The sequence below is a fragment of the Schistocerca piceifrons genome, chromosome 3 (assembly GCF_021461385.2).
Source record: "Schistocerca piceifrons isolate TAMUIC-IGC-003096 chromosome 3, iqSchPice1.1, whole genome shotgun sequence".
NCBI lineage: Eukaryota > Metazoa > Arthropoda > Insecta > Orthoptera > Acrididae > Schistocerca > Schistocerca piceifrons.
This window is the reverse complement of record NC_060140.1, coordinates 666,644,513-666,666,321: the sequence shown is the minus strand read 5'-3', so window position 1 is coordinate 666,666,321 and position 21,809 is coordinate 666,644,513. Positions and strand designations below refer to the sequence as shown.

The window sequence follows — 21,809 nt, the reverse complement described above, 5'->3', positions numbered from 1 at the left end:
CTGTTCCACTGAGCAAGTGCTCGTAGTTCTTAAAGCCTTTGGAACACGGTCCGTGCTTTTCCAGGTCAACGTCGAGCATGCTGAGTTAGTCGTGCTGCTGAACGCTCAGAAACGATGCTACTTTTGCAAACGGTAGGTGGGCCCCAACGTGGTATATGCGATGGCAACGCGCTCCAGCGGCATTTGTCGGGTGTATCTGGCTGATAAATCACAATGTTTACGAAATGGGCGCAATAAAATTCCTATATTTTCTCTGTTAAGATGTAGAGAACCAATAACATCAGAATGGGTCGGTCATGAGAGCTTAGTGACTTTGAACGATGCGACGTCACCCCAGTAACAAATCAAAAAAATAGTTCAAATGGCTCTGAGCACTATGGGACTTAACATCTGTGGTCATCAGTCCCCTAGAACTTAGAACTACTTAAACCTAACTAACCTAAGGACGTCACACACATCCATGCCCGAGGCAGGATTCGAATCTGCGACCGTAGCAGTCACGCGGTTCCAGACTGAAGCGCCTAGAACCACACGGCCACACCGGCCGGCCAGTAACGAATCCATGAGGAAGATTTCAACCCTTCTAAACGTGCCCAAGTCGACTGCTGTAATGTTAAGTGTGAAGTGGAAAAGCGAAAGAAGGACGATAGCTAAACCAAGACCAGGCAGACCTCATCTACTAACGGACAAGGACCGTCGAGCATTGTGGAGGATGTGTGTAAAAGAAATACGAACTTAGGGGAGGGAATGACTCGTGAATTCCAAAGTGCTACAGGCAGTCCAGCTAGCACATCGATTGTGGGTAGGGGGGTACGAATAGTGGGGTACAACGGTAAGCAGTTCCTCATAAACCAGACATTTCAGTAGTTTGTGCTAAGCGACGCTTGAGGTGGTGTAAAAAGCGACGCCACTGGATAGTGGGTGACTAGAAACGAGTGATTTGGAGGGATGAGTCACATTCTGCCTTGTGGAAATCAAATTAACTGCTCGGATTTGGCTAACGTCATATATAGTGCCAAGAGTGACTTCTGGACGAGGTGGTGTTAAGGTATGAGAATGGTTTTCGTGGTTGCGGTGTGGCCGCTAATTGCGCTTAGGAAAGCGCAATGCCGAAGGACATGAAAACATTTTATGGCGTTGTTACTGTGTACAGTAGTGGAACAGTTCTGAGACGATGGTTGTATCAGCTTCACAATGCAGCCTTTCGTAAATCAGCATAGGTGAAGCAATTGTCTGTTGACAGTAACATCCATGAAATGGCTGGCCTGTCCAGGGTCCCCATGAAAACCCAATGGAATGTCTGTGGGGCGAGTTACAATGGCAACTTTGCGCCGTACGCCAGCGTCCTACATTACTACCTTCTCTGGTTTCGGATTTGAGGAAGAATGGGCTGCCATTCCTCCACAGACATCCAGCCACCTCATTGAACGTGTCGCCAGCAACGATCAAGCTCTCAAAGAGGCGAAGGGTGGATTAATGTCACTAATGGTGTCCGGATACTTTTGATCACATAGTGTACGTTTTTGGATGCAAACTGGTAGTCCTGAAGACTTTTCGATTCAGTTTCAGACTTGGGATCTACGTCTGACAAGGCTTAATCTTTCTCCATTCATTTTAATGTTTAGTATCTTTCCTTTACATCACGCGGCCTCTGATGGCATGCGATGCCCTGTTTCTTGCGCGAGTACCTGCTTGCTTCTGGTTGCCAGTGGATAGAAGTCAAGAGGCACCCGGAGTCTTGGCTTTTCCGTAGCGTCACCACAGCAGGCGCTGTCTCCAGGCTCCAGCAGGCGGCAGGAACCTGTTTGGTGGCGGAGGTTGGGGGGATTGCCTTATCTGATGCACGGCCGCCGCCGATTCCAGAGTCGTGGTCTGCCCATACGGTGACGCAACGAGGCACCCTTGTGAGGAGCGCACGCTGCGCTCTTTAACGGCATGCTTATTTCCCTTATCGAATCGTATTATTATGACAACCGGTTTACGTCATAAGTGAACGTCGTGTGTAGCACCGATAGACTGCTATACTTGCTGAGTTTGGAACTTCGCGCGCCACTTGGACGATTGAGTTTTTACTTTCCGCATACACAGGAAGATGAACTCTTGCCTTACCAATAGGCTGTCACGCGCTATTGTTGCCGACGGTCGCGACTCTCGCTAAGACCTATGAAGCTAAGCTGTTCCCACTTCTTTTAGTCGGTACGTTATCGATGTCAGCGGCGACTCAGAGATGTCGCAAGTCTCAAGTAGGAACGTCGCCGCTGCTGGGCGCAAGAGGCGTGACAGGCGAGACATCTAGGATGTGCCACTAAAGCGGGCGTTAGTTGGCCTGCGGAGGGCTTCGGCACTTCCATGGTCGTACTGTGCGACACCTGCAGAGGGAAGGCGTAACATCCCTGGCTCGTCTTTTCAACAACATACTAGCGACCCACAGGTAGCCGGAATCGAGAGTGGTGGTGGCAATGCCAAAATCCGGGAAGGACAGGACTGATACTGCAGCCTACCGTCCGTTCAGCCAGTTACTGACAGTCAGCGAACGCCTACTTTATCGGGTCAATCGACAGCTACAGATGGGTGCCATTATTCCGTAGGAGCAGTTCGGATTTAAACCGCAGCATTCCACCACCCAGCAACTGCTAAGAGTGGTTGAAGAAGTTAACCTCGCCCTCAATAACAAGTAGTATTGTGAAATACTGTTTCTAGACGTTTCGAAGGCTTTTGACAATTTTTGGCACAGACGTTTGCAATGCAGGGTATTTGACCACGTAGCAGTGGATCGTCAAGTAGAAGAGAAATAAGAACAGGGGTATCCCCACTGCACTGAGAGTGGTTCCGAACCAGACGAAACAGTCCTCATTGCAAGAAGCAAATGGGCTAAGGCCATACACCAACGACTGCAATAAGCCTATCGAGACCTTGAACAGTGTGCGACGAAATGGAGGACTGGGTTCAACGCAGCAAAATCACAAGGAATGGTGGTAGCTACGTGGCGCACCCTGAACATTCCCATCACCCTCTTTCACTTATCACATGATGTTCTACATTGTCTACTCTAGGAAGTTGCACAACAGCAGTGTGTCAAAGAAAAATTCTAGCAAGCAGCCCGGAATTTCTGTGACCGGTCGAGAAGATCAACCACCCCTGTCCGGCAACTTGGACAACCAAAAGCACCGGAAGACCGCTACAGGCTGCAGGTTGCCCTACTATAGTTGGCCATAGGGTAACTTAGACGTAATTCTAAAGAAAGACACTTCCCGAACCAGATGACACATCCCACCTGAATTAGCAGGCTGAGCTTTCATTGGTTAAAACCACTACCAAGTAAGCTCTGCCCGAGATCAGAAGATGCGAGGATGCGATTCGGCACGTGCTCCGTGCTGTGTGGTGTGTTTACTGTCGCATCTCTAGCCTAGAACGCATCTGCTTTGTTTTTGGACTGATTTTTACATGTTGCTATTGGTTCAACGCGCACCTAATGAATAATCTTGCTCTGATAACAGCTTACGCTTTTGTACCAGGAGGCACAGGGAAATTGTATGTCCGTTGCAATTCTCGAACACTGATTTTTGTCAACTCCTGTCGCTACCTCGTGAAATGGAGGCCTGTGTTGGGTCTGCCGCGGGCATGCGTATGAGTTTTACAGGTCTCATTGCTGGATGTCTGATGGCTGTACAGTGGAAGGCAAATTTGAAAAAAAGGAAAGAAAGCTGAAGTCAAACCTGTTGCTTTGGAGCAGCTCGAATGTGTGGAGACGGTCTGAACAACGCGACGTATGAAAAAATGTCATCGAAAAAGGAAGGGAAAGGAAATAAGATGTGCATCTACATCATGCTTGTTAACGGCAGTGTACCAGGTCGAGTTGCACAAATATTGAGGAAAGAAGCGTTGTTCTCAGGCTCAGTGGATGTACAGCGCTATAACTCTGAAAGATACAGACTTCGATCGTTATGATTTTTTTCTGTCACTTACCGCTTCTTTCACTTCTGACAAATATTTAAGTGAAAAATGTGGGGTTGCGTGTGGTTCGGATTCGACATTCAACTGTAGGTCCCTCTATGAATGGGTAAGTAAGGCAGTTGACATGGTGGAAGAAAGCTGTAAATCACATCCCATAGGTGTTCAGACCAAACTTCAGCTTTACGTAAGGTTGAAAGAATCGTCCCGCACCCTTATCGAGGTAACCATTCCTCCTTTCGCCTTGAATGACCTAGGCAAACATCAGAAACCGATTACCTGAATAGCCAATCAGGAATTTGAACAGTATTCTCTGAAACAGAGAGCGTCCGAGCGACATCTTTATCAAGATTTGCATGTGACTGTACTCAGTATGTTAGGATATTAATTTCTCGTAATAAAGTGTTCACACTAACTGTAACTCAGTGGCACTGTCACATTCGTCGTTGTCGATGCTGTTGGCTGCAGTAAAGGATCATTCTTTGACTATGGTAAGATACACTTGGACAAAATGTCCAATTACCTGTTAGAATGTAAGGCAGCGCCTATAACAAACAGAACTCGATAGTATCCGAATACGAGAGTACTGGCAATTACGACGATCACGCCACGTCACTTTAATATTTAGGGGTAATACTAAAAAGCGATGTGAAATGGAGTAAACTAATGAAAACGGTAGCAGGAAAGGCAGATTGAAGAATTGTTGGAAGGGTCGTTGCAAAGTACAGTGCTTTTAATTAGGAAGCCGCATACAAAATGATAGTAAGATCATTTGTGGAGTATTGTTCCTGTCTTTCGGGTCGTTATCAGGTGAGCACGACAGGGCATATCGAATGAGATCAGGTATAGCTTCGTAACCGGTCGGTATAGTCCATACGAAAGTGTAACAGGAACGCGTAGAGAATTCAGGTAGACATACCTGGAGGAAAGGCGAGGTCTTTCGCGTACAACCGGTTTGCTGCAGTCATCATGGCGTGCCTCTCACAGGGGTCATAGTAACAATATGAGAGAGATGAGGGCACATACAGAGCCATATAGTCAGTCATTCTTTTTTCGTGCAGGTGTCTACGCTGCTAGTATATCCTGTCCAAACTTCCGCATAACTACTCCAACCTAAATCCAATAGAACCTTCATGCTATAGTCAAAACTTCGCCTCCCTCCACATATTTTACCCCCGTCATCACGTGTCTTACCCTACCGGCATGGAAATTGGTGTGCAGTAGTCCTTTCGTGAGGAGGGCTCTTCCGACCCACTGGGCAGTGGCATGAGGTCCACTACCTCTTGTCGGCTGTGACAGCGTGTGTGACGTGTGTGAGCTGCGAACTGGGGGCCGGGCGAGCAGGGGCGACCTTCACATTAGACATTCGCGGCGCGCCGGCTGCTGGGTGCAAAGAACGCATTACGGCGACGTGGGGCTCAGGCCTCGCCCAAAGCTCTGCTGCGTCAGCCTCAGAGCCGACCCACACCCACTGCGACGTCACACACAGCTGGCCAGCTACCTGGGCACAGGTCTTTGCCCCATAACTGTTACGCTGTTTGCTTAGGGCGTAGTGTTGACGACATACGTGCACAGTATTTGTTGCGACTACAGTGTTTGCTAATTACTTTGCACTGGCCCACGGCAGGAAACGAACACTGACCTGCCTATGGCAGTGCAACTTTTGGAGGTCCTCAAGGATACCATAAACCATCAGCGAAGACCGAAACGTTGGTCTACAATACGACACGATGACACGGTCGCATACCGGAAAAAGTGTTACTGACAAGGAAACTCTCCCTCGCCCCCCCCCCCCCCCCCGGTTAGCGGTAAAATAGCCCAGTGTACACAGATTAAACATGAGAACAGGAAGAAGGTGTACTGAACTGTGAAAAAAGAATAGAAATAGAAACTTTAAACGATTCAAGCTGAAGACCCGCAACATCTAGCGAATCTGAGTAATCACGGCATCGTGGTTGTGTGGTTACTCTGTTGGACTACAAATGCGGAGATTCATGTTCAGATCTCTCTGGTGCCCTTTTTTTCACAAAATTATGAACTGTCCGTCCCGTGCCGGCCGGGGTGGCCGAGCGGTTCTAGGCGCTACAGTATGGAACCGCGCGACCGCTACGGTCGCAGGTTCGAATCCTGCCTCGAGCATGGATGTGTGTGATGTCCTTAGGTTAGTTAGGCTTAAGTTGTAGGGGACTGATGACCTCAGAAGTTAAGTCCCATAGTGCTCAGAGCCTTTTTTGGACAGTTGCCTCGAGGAAATATTGTGGAATTTGCAAAACGTGATCTGGCGATAGACCCAACAGCCGTATATGCAACACGTCCGATGAGAAAGTCTAAATACTCACAGACCGGGAATTCTTGAACCAGAATAACATTACACGTACACTCTCACATGAAACTTGTTACTGACAACGTGAATACGACATCCAAAAGCAATGTGTTTTGCTTAGCGGGGCTCCTTTAGCCTTTTTTTAGATTTAGCTTTTCATTGGCTGTCGCAAGATACTGCGAACTTGGTTCATTTGACCCAGACTCAGTAAAGTGGGACTGAGGCAGGGGATTCCCAGTCGGAAATATATGGGAGAAGTATAACAGTTCCGGTTTTACCTTACAGCTGAGGGGAATCTCCTGAAAACGTTGGGCGGAACACGGGAATTTCTTTGTGGGAGAGTGTTGCAGACATGTATGTAAGAGCCTAAGGCGTGTACCTGTATTGTGTGCTTAAACTTTCGCTACTTGAGCCAATGTAGACGAAAAGCCATTATTGCATTTGTATCAAAATTTATAGGAGTGGTGTTCACACAGTTCGCTGCACGATTTGCGTTTTAGTAGTGTTACGTCACGATTGCCCGTTAGATGCCGGTACTATACGGCGATATAGGGTTGAAACACAAGCATTGGTGTGGATACGGTTACAGACCAGTCAACATGTGTCTGGACAAAGTGAACAGAGCTTTGCTCGTAAAGCTGTTTCATCGAAACAACAGCAACAGTGCTGCTGCTCTTCGTGACTATCGACGCATTTAAGGAATACGAAGAGGTTCTCTTTCGCCACCAGGCTGAAGAATGTGATTTGGAATTTCGGAATTGACTGTCAATTTCGGAATTGCTCCCGGGAGAGGCCGACGGCCAATTGCGCCACAAATTGTTTAACAAGTTACTGTCCCCATGGCTGAGGATGCTGAAAGCAGTGTGCGATCTTCAAGTAGTGCACGAGCTGCGTCACGACAGCTGGACATTCCACAGTCCACCATTCGAAAAGTGCTGCGAACAGTAATTGCACAATTGTTGTGCAATGGTGTCTCTGATGCAGTTCTATGCTGTCGTGGATACAGATGTTCGTCACATTGAGCGACGTTTGTAACATGGATCGTAAACGTGATAAGCAATTAACAAAGTTTTACTCTATCACGTGGAAGTTAAAACTCATTTCTTGTTGTATCCGTTATTTCTCTTCAGCAATGTTCTTACAAATGTTTCCACAAAATTTCGTTGTCCTACGATCTGTTTTTCCCCTATGAAGTAGCGAAAGTCTGATTATACTCGTAATCACACTGTATGTGATAGTATCTGTGACAGTATAAAGTCGTTGATTTTCTCGACATGAAATGCACTGTTTTAGTGGTGTTCGTCTCGACGATGCTCGGAAGAGCTGTAGCTGAAGAGCACTATGCTTTCGGACGCCCAGCGGTTTATCTGCAAGTGTCATTCGGTGGACTGTGAATCTGGTGTGATTGCAGCCATGCCACGTCCATTTCACATCTTCACCAGGTCAGTTACGTGGCGGCCGTTGTTTTTTGTTCGTGTAGTTAGTTGATGGTACGCGTCCTCCTCTCTATAACCGTGCGATGGCGCAGGAGTCTGATGTATGAATACCTCGGTACAGCGCGCTCACTTGAAAGCAGTACGCTTGAAAGACACTGAGCGCACAGTGGAGCCAGAAGGAGTCGTGCAGTGCGTTTGCCGTGCCGCGTGTGACACGGCGGACGGATCCGGGGGCGTGTCGTGGTGGGCGCAGGCTCCCCGACTGGTTTGCCGCGCAGCATTCCCGGCAGCTTCCACTTTGGAGGCCGCTTCGGCGCTCGCGGCGCCGGCTGCCAGCACTGTGGGTTTTCTACCAAACACACCGCTCAGTTCTCTGTCTGCCACGAGGCCCAAATCACCTTAAATGTGAAAACATTTCAATAGTCGTTAATAAAAAAGACTGACTTTTCAATAAGAGTACGAAATTCTTCGTCAGGTGACTAGAATCACCGAAGTGACGTGGGAAACCGAAATCGAATGAATTCGTGCAGGGTTTAAATGCCGGGACTCGTAAAGAGCCTCAAATGCTCGGCCAACATGTGCTTCGTTTCATATCATCTCGATATCGACGGATCTTCTAAGTTTTTAAAAAATATTGTAAAGAGAGTATTGCTGGCCGAAAGAACTGTACTAGTATCGAACATAGTTCGTACTTTGGGAAATAAATTTATGGGAATGTATATTAGGAACACAGCATATACGGAATTGAATCGTGAACCGTGGAAGAGAATCGAAGCGTTTGAGAAGGATGTTGAAAACTAAGTTCGAGGTGCGTTCAATACGTATTGCAACACATTTTTTTCCTTGACCGATTCGGTTGGAAAAATGCGGAATTTGTTGTGGGAAATCGAGGAATATTTCTGTTTGGGCCCCTATAGTTTCATGAAGTTCCGGTAGCTGGCGGCGCTGTACGTGGCCTTCAAAATGACGTCTGTAACAGAGATGCGTTCCAAGTCGTTGCGTTTCTTTTGGCGGAAACCAGATCGTCGCAGATATTCATAGGCGCTTGCAGAGTATCTGCGGAGACCTGGCAGTCTACAAAAGCATGGTGAGTCGTTGGGCGAGTCGTTGAGCGAGTCTCCTGTGATCATCGCAACAAGGTCACGCAAACCTGTCCACTTTCGCTCGTGCTGGCCGGCCGTACGCAGCTGTAATTTCTGCTGGGTTGGACTATGCGGGCACTCTCATTCGAGGCGGTCGAATGATCACAGTCAAACAACTCGCTGCACAAATGGACGTCTCTGTTGATAGTGTTGACGTACTGTGCACCAGTTGAACTAATCAAAGACGTGTGCATCTGGATTCCGCACCGTTTTACAGAAGGCCACCAAGACTATCTGTGCGGTATTTATTGCGCGTAACGCGGCTAATCCTGACAGTTTTTTGTCGAACATAGTCACAAGTGATGACACAGCGGTTCATCACGCCTAACCGGAAACGAAACGGCAGTCCATGAAGTGGCGCCGCACCACTTCTCCTCCAAAGAAAACGTCCAAAGCCCCACACTCAACCGGTAAAGTCATGACGACGGTCGGCTGGGTCTCTGAAAAGGGTTATTCTCTTTGATGATTCCCCTCGCGTTGTAACGATCTACTGAAGTGGATTAGGTTACACTCAGGAAATTGAAGAAACGACTTAAGCATGTTCATCGGCACAAGAATGCAAACGAATTTCTCCTTCTGATTGACAACGCATGGCCTCACACAAGTCTGCGCAACTTAGAGGAGCTAACAAAACTTAATTGGGCTGTCCTCCCTCATCCATCCCACAGCCCATATCTCGCACCTCCCGACTTCCATCTGTTTGGTATAATGAAGGATGCACTCTGTAGTAAGCAGTACGTGGATGAGGGGGAGGCTGTTGATGCAGCACGACGTTGACTCCGACGCCTACCAGTAGAGTGGTGCCATGCGGGCAGACAGGCCCAACCAGTAAGACGGCGCGAGGCCGTCGCATTGAACGGAGATGATGTTGAAGAGGGTTGTGTAGCCAAACTTGAGGTGGATAGTATGGTCTATTGGAATCCTGAGTAAGACCAACCTGCTCATAAAAAAAAGTTGCATTATTCGTTTAATGCCCCTCGCAGATATATTAGATGATAAATGAAGTGGTTCTCTGAAGAATCAAAAATCGCGAGGAAATATATATAAATAACGTGTGGATGATAAGACGTCTTCAGGCATCAAGAAATAATTTCCACGGCGAGCCGTAGAGTTAAAGAAATTGTATGGGGACACAGAGATTGGAATTTATGCATTAAATAATTGAGGATGTTGGGTGTAAGTGCTAGTCTTCTGGTGTTGACGACCTTCGGAGTGCTGTCAGACTTACGTTTACGCTGCCTATTTTTCTAATGACGACTTTCAGTCATAATAACGTAAGAATGTAACTATTTTGATTCGAGGAAAAAATTTAACACCTAGAAGAAAGAGAGCCTCTGAAAGGATAATAGTCTGTTGCGGGTGGTAATCATGTAAATATGACCCATCAACATCAGTTTCTCCGCTGGGCTTGCATGCTACTATCGGCGCGACGCATTCACAGTAGTCTAAGAATTTTCGGGAGCTGTGTGGAGACGTAACTAAATTTACGTCGTTACAGAGATTCCAGAGTAATTTAATATTTGGACGATAACCATTAAGTAATCTAACGCATTGTGTGTGTGTGTGTGTGTGTGTGTGTGTGTGTGTGTGTGTGTGTGATGGTTGCAAAGTGCTACCGAACTACCCGACAAGAGGGCTGGAGGTGTTGTAACGCGCTTGACCTTCTGCCCCCGGCTCTGCTCACGAGTGGTCTCGCGACATTAAAGCTAATCGGTGGCCCAATGTATTCCAGCCGATCCCCGTAGCGCAGCGCCTCATTTCCATGACCATTAATAATTCTTATCGCATGGCCACGGTATGCTAAGCACCCTGGCGCCCGCATGGCCGCCAGCGGTTTTTGGAAACAAGCCCCGACCCCCTACCGCCGCTCGCCTCTTGTCGTGGCTGCTCGTGTGTAGAAAACACGGCTGCTCGCCAAGCCGTCTCCAGGCTGTCGCTTTGCCGTGGAGTCAGGACTGACTCTAAGTGCCTCTCACTGTAACGTACATGCTTAGGATTTATCAGACTTTCGGTGTTCAGCATTCTCATATATAACTGGAAGGGTGCGGTAAGCTTCGCCGGCTACTTCACAGTTCTTTACCAACTGGAGGAGGTACTGTTTCAGGAATTGGTAGTAAGTAGGGGAGAGTATTCTCTTTGACTCACGACATTAAAGAAATCTATTATCTACTTGACGTAGCGCTTCGTAATTTGTTACTCGTAATTAAGTTTAGCCTTTCGTTTATCCCACACAATGACGGTTTCTCCGAAGTGTCAAATGTCTTTGAGCTAGCAACTACTGCCCTTTTAAGGGAAACTAAAAGACATCCCATGCGCAGAAGAAACCCCTTCTACGAAGCTGCACAGCGGTCATTACTTCCTCGTGTTGCCGTGTAGGCCAGGACAAAAGGAAAGAAACAAGTGTCTTTTCGGAGAATATACCGTCCGTTCAAAAAGTTCCAAGGCTGATTTTGTTCTTGCTGTGCAGGCGACGTCAGCGCGGTAACTACGGTGGCAATGTGAACTATCGGTAACAATGTACATTCAACCATTCAGTTGTGAGTGGGCAGTGGTAACTAGCGGACGTGCGACCGTATTGTGTCAGCGATATTGTGTCACAATTAGCAATGGAGCAACATGTCTAAGTCAAGTGTTCCAGACATTTTCTAGAATGTTTTGAAGAAAATAAAAGCACTTGCTAAGTTCGTTCCGCACACCTTGACTCCAGAACAAAAAAAACGAAGTGTGAACACCTGCCACGACTTGATTGAAATGCAAAAAAAAATTGAAAAATTGACGGGTGGTGAGGTTATCATTGCGAACCCGTCAAAAAAACGATAAAGTGAGGAAATTTACACGAAGGGTCAACGTTTTGACTACATAACTGACTTTCAAGGCAACGTGACGCGCGAGTTGAACAGGATCCCAAAGAAAGACTTTTCTGACAGTTTCACACGCTTGTTTGAATATTTTGTGCACTGTACTCAGTTGGGGAGGGGGGAGGGGTGTCTACGTAGAAAACCTGAACCATTAAATCCACCTCAACGTTTATTTTTATCTTTTTACTAATGCTGTCTCGAAAATTTCTGGGTTGGGGAGGGTATACTCAGGCTGAAGAGTTACTTTTCTTATGGAATTTCAAAAGGCGCTGTTGAAGACAGTACTACTTGAATCCATAGTTCATTGTGTATCGAACATGATACAGGTAGTTTAATGTTGTAGCACATTATATTGTGATAGTAGTGTAGCTCACGTGGCAGGATGTCTTTTTTGCCAGAGAAGTTGGCAATAATTCAAAGGAGCGACGGCTGTAGGAGGCCATTCGGAGCTAACTGGTTAGAGCGAAACATATTGTGTTAGGTTACCGCACATCGTCGTAATACAGTAAGATCTTCTCGCAGTACTTCTTTGGCAAAGAAATGCGACTTGTTGGGGATGTGCAGTGCATGAACGTAAGCAGTAACATTAGTAGTGATACTATGTAATACTATTTGCTGCTCTTAGAAGTAATACGTAGTAAGCGACGCGTATTGCCAGGGACGATTTGCAGCACGGCTTGAGGGAACAGCAACAATCATATTGGTATACAATACTGTGAAAATTAGAATGTCAGAAATTACACTAGAAACGCTATAATCTAGATAGAGCCTGTAGGGGTAGTCCAGAAATTGCTTCATTACTTGATCGAAACAGACAAACGAATCAGTTGACAGCACGAAAGAGCAATAACTACATAAGGGCTATTATAGTGCTGTACGCAGTATTATTATTATTATTATTATTAATGTTGTTGTTGTTGTGGTCTTGAGTCCTGAGACTGCTTTGATGCAGCTCTCCATGCTGCTCTGTCCCGTGCAAGCTTCATCATCTCCCGGTACCTACTGCAACCTACATCCTTCTGAATCTGTTTACTGTATTCATCTCTTGGTCTCCCTCTACGATTTTTACCCTCCACGCTGCCCTCCCATACTAAATTGGTGATCCCTTGATGCCTCAGAATATGCCCTACCAACCGAGCCCTTCTTGTAGTCAAGTTGTGCCACAAATTTCTCTTCTCTCCAATTCTATTCAGTACCTCCTTATTAGTAATGTGATCTACCTATCTAATCTTCAGCATTCTTCTGTAGCGCCACATTTCTAAAGCTTCTATTCTCTTCTTGTCTACGCTATTTATCGTCCACGTTTCACTTCCATACATGGCTATACTCCATACAAATACTTTGAGAAACGACTTCCTGACACTTAAATCTATACTCGATGTTAACAAATTTCTATTCTTCAGAAACGCTTTCCTTGCCATTGCCAGTCTACATTTTATATCCTCTCTACTTCGAACATCCTCAGTTATTTTACTCCCCAAACATTAAAACTCCTTTACTACTTTAAGTGTCTCATTTCCTAATCTAATTCCCTCAGCATCACCCGACTTAATTCGACTGCATTCCATTATCCTCGTTTTGCTTTTGTTGATGTTCATCTTATATCCTCCTTTCAAGACACTGTCCATTCCGTTCAAATGCTCTTCCAAGTCCATTGCTGTCTCTGGCAGAATTACAATGTCATCGGCGAACCTCAAAGTTTTTATTTCTTCTCCATGGATTTTTCTTTTGTTTCCTTACTGCTTGCTCAATATACAGATTGAATAACATTGGGAGGCTACAACCCTGTCTCACTCCCTTCCCAACCACTGCTTCCCTACGGATCGTTTATTGCAGTATACTTCTGACAGGACTTAACGGCGTTAGATGATGATATTTGCACAGTCTATCAAAGGGCGGACGTAGTGTGTCGTGGCAGCCAGTCGTCATACTTGCGGTCGCAATCCTTTTGCGTTATGTCGGGTCAACTGAGGAATTGAAGGCAAATGGCGGACACTTGCTAAAGTGACATATCGGGGGACCCTGACAGATGGATCCATCTAACGTTTTAAACTGGTCGCCGTAATCCGTATGTACTGGGGAGATCATTGCAGAAGACCTCCAGCATTTGTGAACAGCGGAACAGCGCAACAGCGCTCGTGGAGCCGAAATGTGCGGGCCTCGCCGGCAGTGTTGCGGAAGCGACCGCCCCGGAGCTGGGTGGGCGTGCGGGGGCCAGCCGTGTACCGGGCGACCTGTTGCTCGTCTGCCTGCCTGCCTGCCTGCCTGCCCGCCGCAGACGCCCACGCACGGGCCGCGACTAGCGGTCGGCCGCTCTTCGCGGAAGCGCCCAGGGCTGCCAGCTGCGGAGGACACGCACCGAGCCAGTTGGTTGCCCAACTCTGTCAGCCGCGCTGTCGCATTCCGCAAACCACTGTACGCTCGTTTCAGTCTTCTGACCTCTGCTTTCGGAGGTGTTCGATGTGACGAGGCTGTTTTCTTTTGCTTTCTTGTTCGTTCCTAAAGACCACTTTCTGAATTTTGTACCTAAATAAATTACTGTTATGTGTATCCATTATGTTGATGCTTTGGCTCTCAGAGATCGTTAAGTGTCTGCGTTAAACTATACTCGTTGTCCTTTCGGCTTCATAATTTTACTAAATATTTGCTTCGTCAGTCTATCGTAATCTATTCTAGGCAAATGCCCGAAGTACGACGTTCTTCTTTTGCACGTTCTGTGTATTATGTCTTCCACGTGTTCACAGATCTCTTCGTTACGTCGTAGCCTGTTGTATTCTGTCTCTGTTGCCCTTTAACCAAGTGTGCTTCTAACCAGTCTTGCCGGCCGTTGTGGTCGAGTGGTTCTAGGCGCTTCAGTCTGCAACCGCGCGACCGCTACGGTCGCAGGTTCGAATCCTGCCTCGGGCATGGATGTGTGTGATGTCCTAAGGTTAGTTAGGTTTAAGTAGTTTTAAGTTCTAGTGGATTGATGACCTCAGCTGTTGAGTCCCATAGTGCTCAGAGCCGTTTGAACTATTTTAACCAGTCTTCTTTCTATTTTCATTATTTTGTTTAGGCCATCTTTCCGGACTAATTTTAGTGTTTCGGAGCCATATAGAACCTCGTGTGTCACTGCTGTATTATAATGTTTAATTTTGGTATCCCACGATAAGTTCTGGTCAGGGGGAGGACGCTGATATTCAGGAGAAGATAAAAAAAACAAGTATAACCTAACGAATAGCACTATTAGACGAATCTTACAAAGGAGACTTAAGGAAGTAGAGACTAAATTTTACGAATTACTGTCGCTGCCGTTGTTTTGTATGGAAGCGAGACCCGGGTAACACTAAGAATCCATGAAAAGAAATGAGATTTGTCAGAGGTGTAACGCAATACACAAGACGAGACAGAGAGCGGAATACAGAAATAAGAGCAAGAAAAATAAAACAACACAGAAGAAAATGGAATGGAAAGAGCACGTCAGTGGGATGATGGATGAACCAGAAATACTGTACAAATACTCGCGCAAACCAACTGGACGAAGACATATAGGGCGATCCAAAAATGGATTGATGGACTTAAAGTGGTAGGAGCGTGGAGGAAGTGGCAAGGTGCTGAGCCGAAATGATAGTACACATTTTGCTTAAAATGATTAATTACACAGAAATTCAAAATTCAATATTAAAACTCAAAAAACCTTGCTTCAACTTTCACAGAATGAATAACATATACTGTGTATTCCTTATTACAATTTCTGATGACATCATGCTACAAGAAATAATAGTTTAACAGTCTTATAGTGATACACGTGAAACTATCTATAACCATAAATCTTGCGCATTGGCCATAGCTCAGGAAAATAGGACCTGTCAAAACTCACATTAGTATCAAAGACTTAAAATAACAACTTTAAAAGTACAGACCCACTTGATATACAAGTTAAACAATGAGTTGAGAAACTTAACTGACATAATCCAGTTACAATATTTCCACCTGTTCAAGCTAATATGAACTAACATGTATAATATAAATTATTAAACCTTGAAAAGTCGTTATGCCGCAGTTTACTGAACAGATTTAAAAAAAACAGTATTTACGTTACTTCAGTTGGTGTACAACTCTTAAAATTTAAAGCATGAGTACACCAAAACAAAATAACATTTGTCAGGGGCACACAGCCTTTTCAAAATGGTATCTACGTATAGAACCCGATTTACTGTATTACAAAAACTCAGTTCAGTCAGACAGTAATAAAAAAACGATAATGAGAGCTTGAAACTAAATAGCAAATTTCTGTAACTAACAGTCCCCACAGTACGCAGAACTGGAATAGTGAAGTAATAATTACAACTGACTAATTTACAACAGGACGACAAATTTTTAAAAAATAGGGACTACTGAACTTACGAGCCTGGTTCCAAATAACAACGCACACGTAGCCTATCATCATCGATTGTGCAGTGTAACCAACTTCTGCGCATCGTATTTGGTTATGTTCGTGCAACAATGTTTTCTCTACCTCTGAGTTTACACATATTTCTACCGTTGTCGGGGCAGCACTGTCGAAAGTACGTACTGGTGAAGCTGCGGGCCGGCGGGCTGTTATTAATGACGGGTGCCGGGCAGCAAGGGAGTGTCGCGGTATAACTAGCGTGTAGCGCCGTGACGTGAGGGACGGCCCCGCCTCTGGAGATAGCACCCACGGCGACCCACTAATGAGTGCCGTGTCGCGTTGCGCCGACACGCGCTCCCCGCCGCCGCCGACACTTATCTCTCTCCCTGTGGCCGCCGAGCCCTGCTCTCTACTGTGTTCTCCCTGTGTGAAGCATACCGTCACCTAAACATTCACGTAGCCAAAGACACCGTTTACTCTACGTTCAAAGGCTTCACCAAACATTGGGCTACTCGAAACTTCCTGGCGGATTAAAGCTATTTGCCAGACCGGAACTCGAACCCGGGACCCGTGCATTTCGCGGGCAAGTGCTTTTCCGAGCACGACTCACGACTCGTCCTCACAGCCAGTACCTAATCTCGTACCTTCCAGACTTTACAGAAGCTCTCTTGCGACAGTTGCGGGACTTTTTCCAGGAATACTAGTCACGCAAATTTCGGAAGAGAATTTCTGTGAATATCCGTCGTTTTCTGGGAGTGCGTCCAGCATATTAACAACTCTTGTACCGATATTTCGGCTGGCAGGCTTTCAACCATTCTCAAGGTGAGTCGCTTGCGTGATTTTTAAAGCAGTTCACGCGGTGGAGTAAACGCGCTTGGTCCAAAGTTAACACTGTCGGTAACAAGAGCGTCAGTCATAGATACAACTTTTGACCTCGAAGAGGAAAACTAAACCAACGCAGAGTCAGCGAATATAAAATGTTTACGAAGTATTTGGTTGATTATTTTGGATGGCATCTGTCGTAATGCGAGGCAGGGAAGACCTAGAACAATACTTCCTTAAGAGCGCAGACGTGAAATGATGGGTTTCCATGATTTGTCGAGCTGGAAACCCTCGTCTCGGTTGAATATTCGATCCGCTGGGAAAACTTAAAGAAACACAACTTCTGTGAAGTTTGGAAAATAGGAGTTGAGGTCCAGGCGGAAAGGTAAGCTGTGAGGGTGGCTCACTTGGTTGAGCACTTTGCCCGCGTAAAGCAAAGGTACCGGATTCAAGTCCCGGTTTTAATCTGCCAGAAAGTATCACATCCGCTGCCGAGTGAAAATTGGTTCTGGATTAGGCTACTTGCCCACACACTGTTGCACTAGCACTCGACACGGAGAAAATGGTTAAAATACTGGCGAAGGAACGCAATTACACCACCAGTATCTGTCCGGGCATCGGAGGAGAGATGATATCGTGAGTTTGCTGATGAACAGATCGTTCCGAGTTCAGTGTCAAACTTATCATTGATTGAGAGCGTGAAACAGTGTTATTTGACGAATAGGGACGACTCAGTGGTAAGGTGCCAGGCTACAAGTCCCAAGATCTTGACTTTGATCCCCTCTTAGTAGTAGAATTTCTACCTGTCTTCACATCTTTCACCTCAGCCAGGAAAATGTCTAGTTACATTGTGGTTCGGAGTATTTGTTAGATTATAGGTCTGTTGGGATTGGTCAGTTCAGAGGCATCCATCCACAGCAGGACCATCCCCAGTAAAGCACTGTGAAGTTCAAACCGATCTTCTGGTTGATAACAGCTCTATGGTAATATGCTCGATGGCAGCGTCTGTGCTGTTTGAGGGGAGTTAGCTATTGTTAAAAGTCCTGTTGGATCTTCCCACTCTTTATATTTTTGCCTACCCTGTTCTCCCCTGCAACCGAGATTTTTATTTTTATTTTTTTTTTCTTTGAAAAATAGAGATTGTTGGTATCAAGAAAAAGCGAAAAATGAGAGCATATACCATCAGAGAATGTCGTTCGATTTAATCTTCGATAAAATGATACAGTTGTGCCACAGAATTCAGAAACACATGTTTAGTATTACGCCAGGAAACGCCTTAATTTGTTTTGATCTTTCTTCCATCAGCGCCATATGGAAAGAAGATCTGAAAATATTGCAGTTCCATTGTTGGCGAAGCAGCCTGAGAAATTGAAGGATAAAATCTTGTAAATTGGAAGTAAAATCTTGTAGGATGTTAGGTCGCGTCATGTTACACTTCACATTTCTTGTACGCGACCGACGTTTCGATTTTTCTGCTAGGACGTCTTCAGAATCTTGTGTTCACAACTACCTATACACTTTAGGAATTGGCGTATTGAGTATGGAACTTTATGAGATGACTGTCACAAAAACCTGCTACAAACTGCGCATTATCATCCCTTTCTATTTGCTGCTAATTCAGATTGAGTGGGACAGTCATTGCATACAGGAAGAGATTCTCATTGCTAACTCTCACCAGTAAATTTCAGTTTTCGTCAGTACCCTCCAAAAGCCACTTCGGAATATTGTCGTCACTTATACGCCTTATGTATGCCATCTTCAGACAAGGAAAAACCACCCGAAAAGGACACGATCACTTGCACGCGTTTAAGCATGTAGCCTGATAGACACACAGCGTGAACCCGAACGACACCGACAAAAGATCGGAAGCTGTTTAGGGGTAGATTTTTTATTATTTTGGCGTGAGCGACCCATTTTCTCCCGTGGCTGTAATTAAGTTATATTCTTCAAATACCTTAGCTGCTGTGAAAATATTTTCAAGTCAGTTAAACAATCTGTAATATGCAATCGGCAAAAAGTACAAAACAAGGCGAAAAGTTATGAAGCAAACTTCAGATGCGAAATTATTGTGATGTAGTTGCCGTCGCTGAACCTATACACACTGCGTCTATCGGCCAAAGCTTCGTCAGTAAACGTGTCCATACCGCCGTTCATCGCTGTTAACGCACGACTAACACTGCCGGGAAAACAAACCCGAGACAGAACACAGCAGTACGTGTGACGTGGGCATTATTGTTGTTAGCAGCAAATACCGTGAGTGCGTGGAGCAAGTTTGTTTGCAAACAAGGCACCCAGCGCATACCGTCTACTTTTGCACGGTTCTGTATGTATTGTCAGCGCAGTACGGATAATATAATAAATGGTGGTGAGAAATGAAACGAAATGCGATTTGTCTGTAGCGGACCACCGGAGATCACTGGTCCCTCGTACTAGAATACTCATAAAATATCACTGAGCAAGTTCACTTTGCATAGACCAGAGGCATATGATGGTCAGAAATGGTATTTCTACAACAATCAGACAATGAAAGCAACGAAAGCAACAAAAGTGATGTTTTGGATGTCATTGATGCGTTAGCGGCAAATCAGTTTGTCGGAAGAGGTCCGACATAGGAGCGAAAAGGGTTTATGGATATAGTGTTTAGGGATTGCGTATTTTGTAAACGTTAAGAGCGTTTCATTATATAACAAGAACAGATTTAATATAAGAACACGACTAACCAGTTAGTAAATTATGAGTTGTTTTATTTACTATGCGTTTTTGGGAGTCTTTGCTCTATTACCAGGTGGCAGTTCCGGTATTTATCCCAGATGCACTGCTTCTGAGAAACCAGTGATGTCGAAATACCTGCAGTTTTGTGCATTTTGGTTGTTCACGTTCCTCCAGAAGAGTGTTTGTATATGTTTTTAATAGGTAGTCACGGAAACAGCCTCTAAACATGTTTGTGTGGTGAACAGAAGACTCGGTTTAGCCGCGAGCACTCCAGCGTAAGACGCCAACGGCGTGAAGTCAGCCGACGAGCGCCGGCCGAAGTGGACGTGCGGTTAAAGGCGCTGCAGTTTGGAACCGCAAGACCGCTACGGTCGCAGGTTCGAATCCTGCCTCGGGCATGGATGTTTGTGATGTCCTTAGGTTAGTTAGGTTTACCTAGTTCTAAGCTCTAGGGGACTAATGACCTCAGCAGTTGAGTCCCATAGTGCTGAGAACCATTTTTTTCAGCCGACGAGCGGGGTGTAAAGCCGTCGGCACACGGACCGTGCTGTCGAACGTTAACGTTGAGCGTGCCAAGTTCAACGTGCTGCTGAACGCTCAGGAACAATGCGACTTGTGCATACGGTACGTGGGCCCCAACGTGGTACACGCGATCGCAACGCACTCCGGCGGCAGTTGCGGGAAGTTTCTAGTTCGTAAATCACACTGTTTGCTAAACGGGCGTGCGTAAAATTCCCACGTTAGCTGTATTAGAACGCACATTTCCTAAATCGTCCACGAAAAGGAAAGTACCATGTCCAATCAATAAGGACACAGGGTTATAAAAGTTCCATTACAAACAGTGCGGTACAAATTTGGAATACTTCTCCGCAGAAGATAAACATTATTTCATCACTCCCACATTTTAGTAAAACTCCAAGGTCAGTCTTACTTGATCGCTGTTCCTGTCCAGTTCCAGAATCTTTGCAATATGTGAATTACGAAGCGTAAAAGAAAAAGGAGCAAAATATCTTTATACAACTAGCGCAAGCTGTCCTATAGATTAAGCCAATCGACCAAAGTCACCCCTCAAAAAGAGGTGGACTTATATAAATATAACATCAAATATTATAGTATATACTTATATTAAACTAATAATAAAGTATCAGAACCTAATAAAAACGCCAATGTTAGGAAAAACAATTGATAATGTCAAAATGCGAACCACCGCCCTAACTGACAATTTATTGACGAACAGTGACGCTGCTCACTACGCTAAACCAACATCAGCCCCTAGCAACTAATGATATCGTGTTACCTTTGCTGAAAACCTTAATCGTAGATATGGTACCAATTGAAATTTAATTATAACAAATTGTACCAAGAAAAATGCGTTTTGGGTGGATCTTCCGTGTGTGGTTACCTTCTGACGTCATAGCATGGAATAGCACTTTCGGAAAGACACCCGAACGTGCTGTTCCACGCTATGACGTCAGAAACTGGGCACGCTCAACGCTTAACGTTCGGATGCACGGTCCGTGTGCCGACGGCTTAACCGCCGCTCGTTCCCCGCCACAGTGGGGCAGCAGCGCCTCGTGACCCCGCCACAGTACAGTAGTGCGTGTATTCCTGGCGTCGCCCTGCTCCCCAGCTAGCGACACAATGCGAGGCCGCCCCGCGCTGCGACCTTCGCCATAACCGCCGGTCACAGGAAGCGAACCCGCCGATACCATCTCGGAACGACAGCAGCTCTGCATGTAATTGTTAAAACCTGTCAACCAGTCAACCTGGAGGAACGAATTTAGTACTGTGGAAGCCTCGGCCCCTCCTGCTGCTGACCACATTATAAAAACGATTCCCTGCGTCGTCTTTGCGCGTTGTCGCAGAATCGCCAGCCTTCATGGGTTCCAAAGTCAAATATTCCATAAACGAACTTCCCAATACCGCTTGTGGTTGACCTTGTAAACATTCCAACAGCTAGGACAGCAAGGAAGTAGCATCGGTCGTAATATCATCTGTCTTTTTTATTGCAGATCTAGATTAGTGTTATAAATACGCATAATACAAGAATCTGACATAGAAACAGCGCATTGATCAAAGGCCATGCCATACTTGTGAATAATTCCATAATTACAAGCAGTTACATGTAATCATGTAGAGTCCGCAGCTCGTGGTCGTGCGGTAGCGTTCTCGCTTCCCGCGCCCGGGTTCCCG

At 45.8% G+C, this 21,809-nt stretch overlaps 1 protein-coding gene across 1 annotated transcript in view; it reads left to right on the top strand.

Annotated features, from left to right (window-relative positions):
- Positions 1-21,809, top strand: part of LOC124787669 (ecdysone receptor) — a 162,814-nt gene that overhangs the window by 24,238 nt on the left and 116,767 nt on the right. The gene's annotated exons all lie outside the window — the stretch shown is intronic.